We start from the raw sequence: 18,535 nt of genomic DNA, 5'->3' as shown, positions 1-18,535 counted from the left end.
AAGAATCAATAATGTGAAAATGACTATACTAACCAAAGCAATCTACAAATTCAATGCAAGCCCTATCAAACTACCAATGGCATTCTTCACAGAACTAGAACAAAAAATTTTACAGTTTGTATGGAAACAGAAAAGACCCCAAATAGTCAAAGGGATCTTGAGAAATTAAAACGGAGCTGGAGGAATCAGGCTCCCTGACTTCAAACTATACTACAAAGCTACAGTAATCAAGACAGTATGGTACTGGCACAAAGACAGAAATATAGATCAATGGTAAAGGATAGAAAGCTCGAAGATAGACCCACAAACATATGGTCACCTAATTTACAACAAAAGAGGCAAAAACATACAATGGAGAAAAGACAGCCTTTTCAATAAGTGGTGCTGGGAAAACAGGACAGCTACATGTAAAAGAATGAAATTAGAACAACTACCTAACACCATACACATAAATAAACTCCAAATGGATTAAAGACCTAAATGTGAGACCAGACACTATAAAACGCTTAGAGGAAAATACAGAAAAAATATTGCTTGACATAAACCACAGCAAGATCTTTTTTGACTCATCTCCTAGAGTAATGAAAATAAAAACAAAAATAAACAAATGGGACCTAATTAAACTTAAAAGCTTTTGTACAGCAAAGGAAACCATAAACAAGATGAAAAGACAATCCTCAGAATGGCAAAAAATATTTGCAAATGAAATAACAGACAGAGAATTAATCTCTAAAATATACAAACAGCTCATGGAGCTCAATATCAAAAAAGCAAACCCAATTAATAAACGGGCAGAAGACCTAAATAGACATTTCACCAAAGAAGACATACAGATGGCCAAGAAGCACATGAAAAGATGCTCAACATCACTAATTATTAGAGAAATGCAAATTAAAACTACAGTGAGGTATAACCTCATGCCTGTCAGATTGGCCATTATCAAAAAATCTAGAAACAATAAATGCTGGAAAGGGTGTGGTGAAAAGAGAACCCTCTTGCACTGCTGGTGGGAATGTAAACTGATACAACCATTATGGAGAACAGTATGAAGGTTCCTTACAAAACTAAAAATAGAACTACCATATGACCCAGCAATCCCACTACTGGGCATGTACCCTGAGAAAACCATAATTCAAAAAGAGACATGTACCACATGTTCACTGCAGCACTATTTACAATAGCCCAGGACATGGAAGCAACCTAAATGTCAACAGACAGATGAATGGATAAAGAAGATGTGGCACATATATACAATGGAATATTACTCAGCCATAAAAAGAAACGAAATTGGGTTATTTGTAGTGAGGTGGAGGGACTTAAGAGTCTGTCCTATAGAGTGAAGTAAGTCAGGAACAGAAAAACAAATACCATATGCTAATGCATATATATGGAATCTAAAAAAAAAAAAAAAAATGGTACTGAGGAACCAAGTGGCAGGGCAGGAATAAAGACGTAGACGTAGAAAATAGACCTAAGGACGTGGCGGGGGAGGGGGAAGCTGGGGTGAAGTGAGAGTAGCAGCAACATATATACACTACCAAATGTAAAATAGTTAGCTAGTGGGAAGCAGCAGCATAGCACAGGGAGGTCAGCTCTGTGCTCTGTGATGACCTAGAGGGGTGGGATAAGGAGGGTGGGAGGGAAGCTCAAGAGGGAGGGGATATGGGGATATATGTATGCATATGGCTGATTCACTTTGTTGTACAACAGAAACTAACAGTATTGTGAAGCAATTATACTCCAGTAGAGATCTATAAAAAAAATAAAAAATAAAATAAAATAAAATAAAATGCTAGGTTGCAGCTTTTATTATGTCAGCTCCAATTTAAGTCCACTTAGCCAAATATTTAAGACCTTTGTCTGTTAGATTGTAGGTTTCTTTCAGATCCTTCATTTTAAGTTATATAATGTACATTTGCACTCAAAACTATTAGCTGAAAGTATGATTTAATAAGTTAATGAAGTATTTTGTATAGGAGATCTAAGCTTGCCTACCACTTTTTAGTTCAAGCAGTCATAGATATGCTATGGAGAAAGCACCTGGAAGTTAAAGTTCTTGTTTCATTTTATAAAATATCCATAAAAGAGAAATAAAATTCCTTTCACCCTCACTCAGTAGGATACCACAAAGATTAATCAAGTAATGCAATAAAAAGTGCTTTGAGCTATTCATACGTATGGTGGCTTTACAAAGGTACTTCATTGTAATTATTCTCTGCATTTACCTTTAATGCCATATCTAAAGGATTTTGAATTAGAAAAGAGACTTTTCCAGTATACAAAAGTTTTCTCAAAGTTATCTGTTCCAATCTTGACCCGTAGCTAATTTTTCTCAGTTAATATCCTCACACTACACAATTTGTTGTATTGTAGATTAGTGTAATGAATTAAGCAGGATAATGTATATAACGTTCCTGGTTCTTGGTAAGATCCTAGCAAATGCTTGTATTTGTTATTGTTTGTAATAGTTATAGTAGAAAGTGTTTTAGAAGTTACATCAATGAAATTTTCAGGAGTATCTGGAAAAAGGGGGGAGCCCATTAGAGTTGGAATGTCAGCATTTAATAGACTATTCAGAATAAATTAACAGAGATCAAATTCTTGGATGATAGTTGCTTGTTTGTGTATTTTTGTGTAACCTGTTGTCAAATCATGTCACATTTTATTTATTTATTTATTTATTTTTTGCAGTACGCGGGCCTCTCACTATTGTGGCCTCTCCCGCTACGGAGCACAGGCTCCAGACGCACAGGCTCAGCGGCCATGGCTCACGGGCCTAGCCGCTCTGCGGCATGTGGGATCTTCCCGGACCGGGACACAAACCCGTGTCCCCTGCATTGGCAGGCGGACCCTCAACCACTGCACCACCAGGGAAGCCCCTAATGTCACATTTTCAAATTGAACTTTCAACAGAATAGAGAGCCTAGAAATAAACCCACACACCTATGATCAATTAATCTTTGACAAAAGAGGCAAAAATATACAATGGGGAAAAGACAGTCTCTTCAGCAACTGGTGTTGGAAAAGTTGGATGCCTCATGTAAATCAGTGAAGTTAAAACACACTCTCACACCATACACAAAAATAAACTCAAAATGGCTTAAAGACTCAAATACAAGACAGGACACCATAAAACTCCTTGAAGAGAACGTAGGCAAAACATTCTCTAACATAAATTGTACCAATATTTTCTTAGGTCAGTCTCCCAAGGCAATATAAATAAAAGGAAAAATAAACACATGGGACCTAATCAAACTTATAAGCTTTTGCACAGCAAAGGAAACCATACACGAAAAGACAACCTACAAACTGGGAGAAAATATTTGCAAACAATGCAACCAACAAGGGCTTAATTTCCAAAATATACAAATAGCTCACACAACTCAATAACAAAAAAACAAACAACCCAATTGACAAATAGACAGAAGATCTAAATAGACATTTCTGCAAAGAAGATATACCGATGGCCAACAGGTCAACAGGCATATGAAAAGATGGTCAACATCGCTAATCATTAGAGAAATGCAAATCAAAACTACAATGAGGTACCACCTCACACCAGTCAGAATGGCCATGATTAAAAAGTCTGCAAATAACCAATGCTGGAGAGGGTGTGGAGAAAATGGAAACCTCATACACTGTTGGCAAAAATGTAAGTTTGTGCAGCCACTATGGAGAACAGTATGGAGGTTCCTCAAAAAAAAACTAAAAATAGAGTTGCCATATGATCCAGTAATCCCATTCCTGGGCAAATATCCAGAGAAAACTATAATTTGAAAGACACATGCACCCCAATGTTCATTGCAGCACTATTTACAATAGCCAAGACATGGAAACAACCTAAATATCTATCAACAGATGAATGGATTAAGAAGATGTGGTATATATATATACAATGGAATGAATGAAATAATGCCATTTGCAGCTACATGGTTGGACCTAGAGTTTACCATGCTAAGCGAAATAAGTCAGAAAGAAAAAGACAAACACCGAATGATATCACTTATATGTGGAATCTAAAATATGCCAAAATGAAAAATCTATGAAACAGAAACAGACCCACAGACATAGAGAACAGACTCCTGGTTGCCAAAGGGGAGGGGGGTGGGGAAGGGTTGGATTGGGAGTTTGGGGCTAACAGATACAAATTATTACATATAGAATGGTAAGAAACAAGGTCCTTTTTTATAGCACAGGGAACTATATTCAATACCCTGTAATAAACCATAATAGAAAAGAATATGAAAAAGAATACATATATATTTTTATATATATATATGTATATGTGTGTGTGTGTATAGATAGATAGATAGATATCTATATATGTATAAAACTGAATCACTTTGCTGTACACCAGAAACTAAAAGAACATTGTACATCAACTATTCTTCAAAAAAATAAAATAAATAAAATAAAATAAAACTGAACTTTGAAAACCTGTTCACAGTGATTGCCTAGTGTGATAGGCCAAGTTGTTCAAGAAGCAATTCAACACTAAGCGATCATTATTGAAACATATTCTTTTCTGGAATACAGGATATATAACCCAAAGACAGACTGCTTTAAATGTACTAATAAACTGGATCTATTCATAGCCAATGTTAAATAACATCGTATGTTGAACAAAAATCATGGTGATAAACCTATATGCATTACACTAAGCCTATAGGCATCACACTTCCTGATTTCAAAATATATTACAAGCTACAGTATTCAAAACAGTTTAGTACCAGCATAAAAACATACATATTAATCAATGAAAGAAATATAGAGCCCAGAAATAAACCCATGCATGTACAGTCAACTGATTTTCGGCAAAGGTGTCAAGAATACCCAGTGGGAAAAGGATAGTCTTTTCAATAAATGGTATTGGGGAAAATGGATATTCACACACAAGAGAATGAAACTAGACCCCTATCTTAGACCACTCACAAAAATAAATACGAAATGGATTAAATACTGAAATGTAAGACCTGAAATCACATAACTCCCAGAAGAAAACAGAGGGGACAACCTCTTTGACATTGGTCTTGGCAATGATTTTATGGTTATGGCACCAGAAGAACAAACAACAAGAGCAAAAATAAACAAGTAGGGCTACATCAAACCAAAAATCTTTTTTTTTTTTTTTTTTTTTGGCCGTACGCGGGCCTCTCACTGTTGTGGCCTCTCCTGCGGAGCACAGGCTCTGGACGCGCAGGCTCAGCGGCCATGGCTCACAGGCCCAGCCACTACTCCGCGGCATGTGGGATCCTCCCAGACAGGGACACGAACCCGTGTCCCCTGCATCGGCAGGCAGACCCTCAACCACTGTGCCACCAGGGAAGCCCTAAAAAACTTTTAAACTAAAAAACGCAGCAAAATAAATGAGCAATAAAGTAAAAATGTAACCTATGAAACGGGAAAAAATATTTGCAAATCACATGGCTGATAAGGTGTTAGTCTCCAAAATACATAAGAAACTCATACCACTCAATACCAAAATAAAACAAATAAACAAAAGCAATCCAATTAAAAAATGGGTGAAACATCTGAACAAACTTTTTTTCCAAAGACGTACAGATGGCCAACAGGTACACAAAAAGATGCTCAACATCATTAATCATCAGGGAAATGCAAATCAAAACCACAATGAGATATCACTCCACACATGTCACAATAGCTATTACCAAAAAGTCAAGAGATAACCAGTGCTAGTGAGGATGTAGAGAAAAGGAAACCCTTGTTCATTGTTGGTGTGAATGTAAATTGGTGCAGCCATTATGGAAAACAGTATGGAGATTCCTCAAAAAATTAAATATAGAACTACCATATGAGCTAGCAATTCCACTTTTGGGTATACATCCAAAGGAAACAAAACCATTATCTCAAAAAGATATCCATACTCCCATGTTCATTGCAGCATTATTCACAATAGCCAAGACATGGAAACAACCAAAGTGCCAGACAGATGAATGGATAAAGAAAATGTGGTATATATACAATGGAATATTATTCAACCACAAAAAGAAGGAAGTCCTGCCATTTTCCATAACATGGATTGCCTTGAGGGCATTACACTAAGTGAAATAAGTCAGAGAAAGACAAATACTATATGATTTCATTTATATGTGGAATCTTAAAAAAAAAATCCTAAATTTATAGAAACTGAGAGCAGACTGGTAAATGCCAGGGGTGTGTGTGTGTGTGTTGGGGGGGTTGGGTGATAAATGGGTGAAAGTGGTCAAATGGTACAAACTTCCAGTTATTAGATGATAAGTTATGTGGATATGATGTACAGCATGATGACTTAGTTAATAATACTATATTGCACATTTGAAAGTTGCTAAGAGAGTAGATCTTAAAATGTTCTCACCACAAGAAAAAATATTGTAACTGTGTGAGGCAATGGATGTATTAACCAACTTTATTGTGGTAAACGTTTCACAATATACACACATATCAAGTCATAACATTATATACTTTGAACTTGCACAATGTTATATGTCAATTATATCTCAATAAAGCTGGAAAAAATTAAAAATAGAAAGTAAAAAATAAATAAAACTAAGGAAAGGTATGTGATAAGCAGACATCTGAAATGGTCCCTAATGATTTCTACCTCCCAGTACTTATGTCCTTACCAACACTCATGTGCTGAGTGTTGGTGAAACATATGACTTGTTTTTCACCGATAGACTATGACAAAGGAGAAGGATCTCATTTCTGTGATTGTATTATAAAAGATTGTTACTTCTGTATTGCTAGCAGACTTTCCCATTATCTTCTTGCTTTACAGGGTTGATGAAGCAAACTACCATGCAGGAAATGCCCACATGGCAATGAACTACAAGGGCCTTTGACCAACAGCCATTGAGGAACTGAGGTCCTCAGTCCAACAACCCTTAGGAACTGAATGCTGCCAAGAACTACTGAGGGAACTTGAAATTAGACCCTTTTCTAGTGGAGTCATCAGATAAAACCATAGACTTTGGCCTTGGTTGCAACTTTGTGAGAGACTACAGCAAAGAACTCATGTAAGACATACCTGGATGCCTGAGCCACAGAAACTATGATATAATAAAAAGTTTTTTAAGCCATTAATTTTTGGTGTGCTTTGTTAAGCAGCAACAGATATCTATTGTGTCTTTTATGTTTGGATGCTTGTTTGGAACTGATTTTTTAATGAGTATGTGACTAGTAAGTATTTGAAGAAGTTTTGTAAAAACTTAATGGAACCAAGCCAGTACCCATGAATTGTAATACTATTAAGATCTTTTTTCTAAAAAAAAATAAGTTACGTAATTTGCAATGTTAAAAGCTCGCAGTCTGCCTAGACAGCCGTAAGCTTGGACAAGGATTTTTGAAGTTTTCCAAGATACACATTACAGTGTTTGCTTAACTTATAAAAGAACACTGAGAGCTGAAACTCGTTTTGATATAAAATAACCTTAGAATGTTAGTAAAAATATTGAGAAAAACTCTAAAACTTGCCTTGATTTCCTGAGTACATTCAAAGTTGCTATGAATAACTTCAAACAATAATATCTCTATGAGGCAGGTTTTCTTCCAGTGGAGAGACTTGGCTTAGACTGGCTCTATAGTGATCATTTGTATTAAACTCCCTTGTGTTATCCTTGTGCATCCTATTTGAAATAGCGCATGTCCTCTCTCAGACCCACTTTTATGACTACTTCCTTCCAGCATGCCCATTTACATATATTTTAGGCCAACCAGAAAGTAAAGGGGAAATAAATCTAGACTTGACCCAAATTAATATAAATAACAAACTGAATTAATAGGTTTTGCTACCTCTTACTTTAACATTTGAGTTGTTTTCTATCCATATGATATATATATATGTGCGTGTGTGTGTACATATATATATACACACACATATGTGTGTGTGTGTGTGTGTGTGTAACAATTTCCCAAATTATTATCCTTCTTTTTTGACCCTTACATATCCTAAAATACTAGGATTTCTTCTAGCATTTCTTTTTTGTTCTTTAGGATTTCCCATCTTTCTGCTTACACTACTCATTTGCTCTTGTATGCTACTTTATCCATTAGAGCCCTTATCATATTAATCAGAGTTGTTTTAAATTCCTAGTCTAATAATTCCAACATCCCTGCTACATCTGCTTCTGATGCTTGCTCTGTCTCTTCACATTTGTGTTTTTTTGCCTCTCCGTACATTTTGTAAAGTTTTACTTGATAGCCAGACATGATGTAATGGGTAAAAGGAACTGTTATAAATAGCTCTTTAGTAATGTGGTGGTGATGTGTGGGGGGAGAGGAAGGGTCCTATAGTCCTATGATTAGGTCTCATTCTCTTAGTGAGACTATGCCTCTGGACTTTGAATTTCACAAATGTTTAATTTTTTTTTTCTCTCCCCTTAGGTGAGAGAGGATGGCTAGAATGGCTTCGAGTTGGGTACCTTCCTTCCCCAGGTAAGTCAGTCTCAGATCATATCCCAGCCATTTAGGCTCTGGTTAACAAGCTTCCCGTGAGGGCAAGCCTTTTTGAGAAGAGCTGAGTGCTCTGGCTTATTTCAAAATGGTTCCTTTCCGCCTCATCCAGCAGGCGGTTTGAGGGGATTTTTCTCTGATATTTATTGTGGGAATCTCGTTGAGCTCCTAGTAGTAAACCTCACAAGACTGTGGGGGATGCTGATCAGTGGGTCCTCGTGATTTTGTTTTTTTATTGTTTGATAGCAAGTATTTATTGAGCTCACTGTATAAAATTCTTAAATATTTTGCCATCCTTAAATATAATGAGATACAGACAATTCAAGAAAGGAGAAATATAGCTATACTATCGTTTAAATAAAGACTATGCCACTAGCTCATGAATTTTTTAACTCTCAGATTTGTCCACACCTAGCTTCCAGCAATTCATCAATTACAGTTCTGGTGTTCTCACCCAGGTACTGGTTCCTGGCGCTGGTTCCCACAGCAGTTTCTGCTCATGAGTCTCTGCTCTCTGGTAAGGTGAGACCTGCTATATTTGCAGGTCTGTCTTTCCATTCTCAGGGCAGTAGTTTGCCCTGTGTCCTCCCCTCTCTTAAGCATCCAAGAAAAGTTGTTAATTTTTCAATCTGTTTAGCTTTTTATTTGTTGTTAAGACAGAGTGGAGACTTTCAAGCTCCTTACTTGCAGAAAATGAAAACTGGAAGTCTTCAACACCCGCTCTACATGTAGATGTTTATTTACCCCTCCAGGCTACTCCTCCATTTTCTTGGAGGTTCAGGAATTTCACTGATTTATTTTCTCCTATTGCTCGTTATTAAATTAGATATTTTCAACATTCATATGGTGACAACCCTAAATTCTAGTCACACAATTACCCCTAATAAAATCCACCGCCATTTTACTACCTCAGCAACGTTTTATCAAGACCTCAATGTAGACCTTTCATTGGATGGTAGCTAATGTTCCTGAGGTAGACCACTCAGCATCAGTGGAAAGGTCTAGAATGTTGTCTACGTCAGAAACTTTAGCTACCATCCAATATAAATCTCTGAGCTGCCTCAGTCCTTTCTTCTCTTTAAACTCATTACCGTTTTAATCTTCAGTCCTCTTCCACTTCATTTTATTTTAACCCATAAATTACCACTGAGCCTCACATTCCTCCTGTTCAATGTGATATATTTTATTATTCTTCCCAATTATCCACTCCCTTCCCTGAACAGTTTTATATATCTTACACTTTCCAGGCCTCCCTGTAGGACGTGTGTATTAACCTATCCCATGGTCAGGCTTGACCATGTGAAATGGCTTGCTTTGGCCAGTGAGATGCCACTGGCCATGACAAGTGCCATGTTAGAGAAGATTCTTTTAAGAAGACAAAGAGTAGAACAGAGCCTAACCAAGGCTGATCCACAGATCTGTCAGCAAATCTTAAAAGCTTGTTGCCACTATCCACTAAGATTTGGGGACTGTTTGTTGCCACCGGGAGAGCTGACTCACGTACCCAAATTTAGCCCCTTTGGCTGAGTATATTTTTCACTAACATCCTAACTCTCTTCCCACTTGATTTTCTGTCTCACATGAAAAAATGTCCTCAAAAAGATCTCCATCCTGAAATATGGTTTTCTCTAACTGAAATCAATTCATATTCTAAGAGCTTCTGATAAAAATTACAGAAATTTTTACTTTGTTCCCATTATAAATTTGTACTCTGTTGCCATTATAAATTCTCAGTTTCTAAACTTAGTTGACCTCTCAAAGCAATTTACCAATCTTTTTAATTATCCTTGATGAGCAACTTTTATTATTGTAATTGCTATTCCAGACCTCCTTCCCTTAAGTCTCCTACTCAGCCAGCACACACTTCTTTCTCTGATTGCCTTAGGTCCATCTTCACATATATACTAATCTTGATTCAGGCACTTATTTACATCTGCAGCCATTCTTTCCCTCTTTCTCCCCATCTCTGTAACCTATGCCACTTTTCCAGTTCAAGAATAATACTACTACTCATGTTTTGCCTCATTACTACCTCATTTTACATCTTCTTGGATTCTGATACAACTATTTTACCTTCTTTCTTTCCCTCCCAAGTTATAAATATTCCATCTGTTGTTTTCCCATCCTGCAAAGCAAAAGAGGTCCCAGCCCTAACTATGGGTCCTTCTACATAATTTCTCTCCACTATCACACCCAACCTTTTGAGTATGGTCTATAATTATTCCTCTCTTCTCAATTACACCTCGGCCCCCTTAAATCCTGTTTTTATCTCCACCCTTACATTTAAGCTACTTTGACAAACTTGTTATTACCTCAAACTTCTAAACTTTATGTTCAACTCACTGTCATTGTACTTTTCTATCCTGCAGTTTTTGACACTTTGAAACAGGTTTTCTTTTAGTTTCATTTATCCCAGTGCAGCTTTCTACGTTTGGTTTCTATGAGACCATCTCATCCCTTCTTTGCTTTATCTGTGACAAATGAATTTTTAAAAACATTTTTTTGCCATTATTTGTATTACCAACAAATGTATCTCATGTTTATTAATCATTTAGTTAAGGTTTTTTTTTTCCTTAGGAAACTATGAATTTTCCAAAACTATTTATAATGCATTATTTGATTAGGGAAAATTCATTCTGCCTTAAGTCATTAGAATTTTCCCTAAGAATGAAATGCTTGTAATGAGTCTTGAAGGATAACAAAAAACTAGGCACACAGAGAAAGAAGGGCACTTCATGAAGAGGGAAAAACATAGGGAAAAATGTATTCAATAATGTTGAGTTTATTTTTCTGAAATGACTCGCCATAGATGAAACATGCAGGATTAATTATAAAGAAAAGAATTTGATAGTAGTAGGGCTGCAGGATCTTTGGTACAATACTGTGGAAAGATTCCCACCCCCCGCAAAGAAATAAAACAAGAAAGGAAAATCATATATGTTTAATATATAAATATGTTATACATATTTATATATTATGTATTATGCAATATTATATATGTATGTGTGTGTGTATATATATATTTTTTCCCAATTGAAGTAAATGGTGTTGACTTTAGGTCCTATATCACTAAAGTATATAGCAAAATAAAGTCTCAAAGGCAAAATCTATCATAATTAAAAGTTTCACGAATATGCCTCACTAAAAATGTTCTAACACCTTTCTAATATGTTAGTTTCCTAAGTGAGCCAAAACCTGAAACAACATAATTTGAGTCCTGTATTATACATGGCTGATATTGGGCATACACTACTTTTCCTAGGCTAAATAATATTGAAAATAAACAAAAATAACTTAGTTAGCTGCTCCATGAAATACATACTCCTGGAAAACTATGAAGCAACTAAAATAACTTACGTATAAAAAGTGACTTTTCAAGTCTTGCTCAAAGACACTTGCTCTCCAATCCAAAGCAATTATCTCACAAACTCTATCAACACCAACCAATTTCTCAATTTAGAAGAGTCATCATGTAATCACTTAGCCCAGGCTTTAAAAATCCTATACATACCCTCTCCTGAATTCCCTCTTCTGAGACACTACTAAAGCTATTTCAAAATGTTCTGTCTTACTGCAGAAAGTGTAATAAACTTAGTTATACTTCAATATAATTTTTTGGTGATCTTTTGGGGAATCTCATCATACAGGTAATGTACTGATACCAGTGGTGTATTTAGCAGTATTATTATTTATTTATATTCAACTGGTGCTGGGAAATATTCAAAAGCTATATCAAGATTTCAAACTGAAGCTCCCTGGCCCTGAAATCATCAATTTTTAGGACACTGGAAGCTAAATCACCAGAAGGATACAGCTTTGAGAAAGATCTAACTTTTCTGTTAGTGAGCTCTATAAGAGATGTTCTGTGATTTTTTGTCTACACTGCTATAATCTCAGTGTCTCATACTTTGGTAGGTACATAATAAGAGTTAAATTTTTAAAAAGTGTACCACTGAAGTCATCAGCATCCTAACGTGTGAATTTAGCAAAAATTCCATTGGTGGTGTTCCCATATACTTGGGGTTGGAAGAAAATTGATTTCAGGATAATAATTAACTACATGTTATTTGGTGAGAGACCAACCAGTGACAAATTGCTGAGTGTGATTACCAGGTTCTTATATTCTTGGAAGAAAATATGATCTTGACAAACTGGATTGTATATGGGTAACAGATTCCATTGTCTCACATTTTATCTATATAAATACTTACAGTATTGAAAAAACATAATAAGAAGTTGTCCTGAGGGTTAACTGTCCTTGCTCAGAAACATCTTTGATGGAGAAAAGGGTCACTGTCACAGTCTAGATGGAAAGGGGAAAATGAGGAAGTACTAAATTCCTTTGCATGAGGAATACATAGAATCTTTTGTTTGCTTCCCTAATGATTTCTCCACCATGAAAAGTGAGAAGAGTAAAGGAAGGAAAAACAATCAAAAAGGTGTCATGAGGACAGACATTATTTGAGCAGCATGGCAAATGAATAATTACCAGTGAAAATTTGGGGAGGAAAAAAACCTACTTTTAGAACAAATGCTATTATTTAGTCAGAAATAGACAATGTGGGGGATGTTTTTACCATTTCCTAAATTGATAAGTAAACTATGCAGCACACACAAATATCTCATGAGACTGTGTGTGTAGTTTCACGAGTGGACAGTTTACATCCAAGTGTGGGTGGAATGGGAAGCAGGGATAGGATACTGAGTTGATCCATGAAATTAATCTGTTGAAGAAGCAGCTCTGAGCCAGAGAGGATTATGATGATGTAAGCCACAAAGAGAATTACCCTAATCTTGAGGCAGAGGTCGGGGGTGTAGATTGTCATTGACTTGTTTTACACAATGTAAAATGTGGATCTGAGTCAATATCATGGATAATTTAAGGTGGAGTGCCAACAGATAAGAGCTAAACTCATTTAAATGAAAACAAAATATCAAAACAAAAATCACTGCAAAAGTAACTCCACATATGGAACATGCTAAAAAAAGTATTTCCATACATTTATTTGTAGATGACATTAATACCTTTACACATCCTACATAATCTCAGTCAAAACCAAAGAAGAAGAAAGTATAGTGCATATAGTATATTATTAGTTATCACTTATGATAGCTTCATGTGATACAATGTAGTCTCTGATCATCTAATCTCATATTTACCCATTAATAATGTTTTTTCATAGATATAGACTGTCTTCTGGGATGCAGATTTGATATGAAATGATGAATTATGCACTGAAATCATCACATTCAATTAGAGTATGATCTTTATAAATTTTACCAGCTTCAAACTCATGACTCTACCATGAAATATGAAATTCAATACCATCACCTAAAAGTTGTTCAGCACTCTAGTTTGCTATGTGCTTATGCTCTTCAGGAATATAATTTATTGATATCAACCTGCTTGTAACTCCACAGATTTAAACTCTATTTTTACAATCAGTTGGATATCTATCATCTAGTCTTCTCCCAAAACTGAAGCAATAATGGAAAAGTCAAAAACATGCTGATTTCCTTTCAGAGCATTAAAGAGAGAATGAGAGAGAGGGATAAAGGGAAGAAAGAGAATAAGAAAGATAAGGAGGGAAAGAACGTCTGAATATTGGAGAGTGAAGAAATGAGAGGCTCAGATGCATTTTGAATATATCATCACACCAGTTTCCTTCATAAATCATTAAAATAACACCTCTCAGGTTCTCTTTGAAATAGGAATTTGCATTCCATCCATTTGTAAGCCTTTGAGTAGATTATTTACAAGTCTGAAATGGCCAATAACAATTTATTTTCCATTTTAAAGCCAGCTATTTTATCTATAATTTGGAGAGAGAAATGGAAAAAAAAATTTATAAATAAACACTTTTTGAACCATGGCATCTTGAATTCAAAATCAAATGAATAACCCTGGATTTATTCAAAAGGAGAACATTGCAAGGTTTTTGTTTTGTTTGTGTTTCTGTTTTTCTTTCTTTCTTTTTCTTTTTTTTAACCACTTCTTTTCTAACGTTCTTTCTCTAGAAAAATAAGCAACTCTCTGTGCCAGAGTAGTGCATGACCTGATACTCTGAATAGAAGGCGACCACAGAATCACTGATTAGTCCCATCAGATGCTCTTAAAACCAAGATCCCTTGATGAGAGATTCCTGGGACACAACCATTCCCTGAATTCAATAGCTTGAAAGCAAGATAGGGATAAGATTGGTTATTGACTGCACAAGAACCTCTCAGGTTCTCTTCAAAATAGCTTGGAATTTCCATGCAACCCATTTGTATGGATGCTTTATGTTGATAAATGTTTTAAAATTGAATTCCAAAGGGAAGCACTGAACCAAAACCAAAAAAAAGCAAACTCATCGTCCTTAATGGTGGAGAAATATAACTACCAAAATTATGAAAAGGGAAGAGAAAATGCTATCTGTATATTATTATTTGCCTTCTTATTTACATTTTATCTGCTAAAAGGATGAGAAAAACAGTTAATGGTATTAAGAGATAAGAATTAAACTTTGTTTTTATTAATGCATTTTATTTCCACACGATAATACTGAAGCAAATAGTTTAATGGAATTAAAAAATGGATTTGATTTAGTGAATGGAAAGAGAATCTGTAGTTATTTTAGCTGGGGATAAAACAATTAAAGGCTTTATGTTTGCGTGCTTCATTAATAAAATATAAATGCTAAGCTAGGGAGAGCTTTGCCTTTTATTCTGCTTTACGATAAGTCAATATATTCTCACAAACAACTAGCATAGTTTTTTTTCAGGTTCAGAAATCAAAATAAATGATCTATGATAGCCTCCTATCCAGGAATCCAAGGGTTTCTATCTTGATGAAATCTTATGACTACTCCTTAAATGACCACAGTGCAACACAATGGAAAGAATTGTGATCATTTTAAACCTGGGTGGCATTCATCATATGGTAACCCAGGGGTAAAAGGTCCTATATCCCATTTCCAATTCTTTGAACTATCTACTGAAGTAATGCATTTTTCTCTTTAAAATGTCCCAAAAGATATAAGATGTCACTGTGCTTATAGGGTTTTGAAATTTTATTTTAAGGAATCAAAAGAAATTTGCTCTGTGAGCAGGTTTTTAAATTTGGCTTGATGCCTCTGATTCAGGGAACAAGCAATCTCCTTCCAACTCTCTCTTCTACTGGAGAGTTGTCCCCTTTCAACCTGTGCCTTTTGGTCCAATACAAATCAATGTACTCAAGACCCAATATAACATGTCTTAAAAATCCATTTAGAAAACAACTGCTCCAAAGTTCATCTCCTTCCTTTATCAGAAATTGCTGGAAATGTAATTTTGCAGCAAACATTTCATTTCTTGTCTTGAAATAGATTGAGATAAATGTGAAGTCAATGATTAGGTAAATGTAATGTCTTGGGTTGATGCCACAATGCAATATTCTATGTTGTGGTCACTACTGATGGATGTTTTGTACAGTTACTCAGCTGTATAATGGGACAAATTCCCATGACTCTATTTAAAATACCATGTGGTTCCCTCTCAATTAATATTACCAAAAGTACTTTGGCACAAATACAAAAAGCATGAGGGATTAGTGCGGAGCATGCCAGTGTAGTCATCTTTGCTCTGGACAGAGTTCTCCTTTATACAATAAACTATATCTGTGTACAATTTATTTACTGAGCTGCACCGCATGCAGTAAATAACACAACAAAAAGTATTCCTCCTTCAAAACTCACTTCTATGAGGTTATAAAAAGAAATCCTGTACTAAGTAATCTCCTATAGTACAGTTAAGGATTAAACGCTGATGAGGTTAACATACATATACTGGCGCATGCACAGGCACTATGGCCATAGAAACACATTGTTTATGAGTCTCTATTTTAATAGCAAAGAAACATATTTCTCCTCTCTATTCCCTGCTACCAAGGTGCATATCATGCAATATAAAAAAGAGGAAAAGGAAAGAGATGACTTTCTTTGAGAAGGAATAAAAACTAGAATATTCATAGTGACTTTCAAAATACTTTTTGGAAATGTAGAGGCTAAATTCTCTGGCACACAGGTGCCAAGACTGCATAACATAGGAATGAATCAAGTGATATAATGATAAATACCTTTTTTCAAGTTCTGCTTCCTGTGATGGCTGTTCTTTGTGATTACATTTCACTGTTACATAGAAACCCATAATTATCAGGGATGATATCCAGTCACTATCACATGTTGCAGTGATCAAAATGGTAAATTTCCACAATTTACCTTTTTTTAAATTAAAATGTTTAATATTTTCTAAACATGTAACACTTAAATAGTTGTCAATACATCAATATTTTACTTTCTAGCGTCCTTAGGTCCAGCACAGGGTAGTTAGTGATTTAGAAAGATTTATTGTCTCTCCTATTGCAGTAATATGTGATCCCTATTTGCAACACTTAAAATAGTTTTTCTGATTATTTTAGTTACTAGTATTTATATTAATCAAAATCCTAAATGAGTATTTGCTTCAGTAGCACATATATTAAAACTGGAATGATACAGAGAAGGTTAGCATGCCCCCGCACAAAGACGACATGCAAATTCATGAAGCATTTTACACACACACACACACACGCTAAATCAACTGCATAACACCTTGCTTCATATCATGAAAAAGAATCCTGATACATTTTTGGAAGCATATGCCTATGCTCAAGACTTACAAATATAGACATGTTTTGAAAGTGTTGTAATTTTCTAATTTTGTAATTTTAAGTCATTCTTTGTAAATAACTTTTTAAAAATTTCTTCAGAAACATTTTAGAGTTTTCTCTGTATTGCTAGAATACTATAATCACACAATCCTGTGTTTTGGTGTGTTTTCTTTTTTCCCTCTGAAAACTTTTCTCCTATTTCTGGTATTACAAAATTGCATGATAATGGTATATCTTGGTTGGGAACATTTTAATCCATTGGGCTGGTACTCAGTTAATAACTTTTCAATATGGAGTAATTTTTTTTTCTCTGTTCTAGGGACTCTCATGAATTATTTCTTTGTCAATTTTACCACCCCATCTTCTCTGATATTCTAGAACTTCTATTAGAAAATATTTAAACAGGACTTCCGGGAAGATGGCGGAAGAGTAAGGCGCGGAGATCACCTTCCTCCCCACTGATACACCAGAAATACATCTACACGTGGAACAACTCCTGCAGAGCATCTACTGAACGCTGGCAGAGGACCTCAGACCTCCCAGAAGGCAAGAAACCCCCCGCGTACCTGGTTAGGGCAAAAGAAAAAAAATAAACAGAAACAAAAGGATAGGGACGGGTCCTGCACCAGCGGGAGGGTGCTGTGAAGGAGGAAAAGTGTCCACACACTTGGAAGCCCCTTCGCGGGCAGAGACTGCGGTGGCGGAGTGGGGGAGCGTCGGAGCCGCGGAGGAGAGCACAGCAACAGGGGTGCGGAGGGCAAAGCGGGGAGATTCCAGCGCAGAGGACAGGGGCCGACCGGCACTCACCAGCCGAGAGGCTTGTCTGCTCACCCGCCGGGGCGGGCGGGGCTGGGAGCTGAGGAGCGCCGGGAGAGGACTGGGGTTGGCGGCCTGAACACAGCCTGCAGGGCATTAGTGCACCGCGGCTAGCTGGGAGGGAGTCCGGGGAAAAGTCTGGACCTGCCGAAGAGGCAAGAGACTTTTTCTTCCCTCTTTATTTCCTGATGCGCGAGGAGAGGGGATTATGAACACTGCTTAAAGGAGCTCCAGAGCCGGGTGTGAGCCGCAGCTGAGAGTGCGGACCCCAGAGACAGACATGAGACGTTGAGGCCGCTGCTGCCGCCACCCAGAAGCCTGTGTGCGAACACAGGTCACTGTCCACACCCCCCTTCCGGGGAGCCTGTGCAGCCCGCCACTGCCAGGGTCCCGGGATCCAGGGACAGCTTCCCCGGGAGAGCGCACGGCGCGCCTCGGGCTGCTGCAGCATCGAGCCGGCCTCTGCCGCCGCGGGCCCACCCCGCACTCCGTGACCCTCCCTACCCCCCTGGCCTGGGTGGGCCAGAGCCTCCGAATCAGCGGCTCCTTTGGCCCCGACCTGTCTGAGCGAAGAGCAGAGGCCCTCCGGCGACCTACACG

The 18,535-nt window shown here is 36.8% G+C and overlaps 1 non-coding gene across 1 annotated transcript; it reads left to right on the top strand.

Annotated features, from left to right (window-relative positions):
- The first annotated feature begins 16,927 nt into the window (after positions 1-16,927).
- LOC113623073 (U6 spliceosomal RNA) lies at positions 16,928-17,029 on the top strand. The gene has a single exon (XR_003433766.1). It is a non-coding gene; the product is annotated as a U6 spliceosomal RNA (small nuclear RNA).
- Positions 17,030-18,535: the final 1,506 nt, after the last annotated feature.

This window comes from Aethalodelphis obliquidens, unplaced genomic scaffold (assembly GCF_003676395.1).
Source record: "Aethalodelphis obliquidens isolate GAN/ISIS:26980383/991018 unplaced genomic scaffold, ASM367639v1 scaffold10, whole genome shotgun sequence".
Lineage (NCBI taxonomy): Eukaryota > Metazoa > Chordata > Mammalia > Artiodactyla > Delphinidae > Aethalodelphis > Aethalodelphis obliquidens.
Note: the sequence above shows the minus strand (reverse complement) of the source record. Positions and strands in the feature narration are given on the sequence as shown.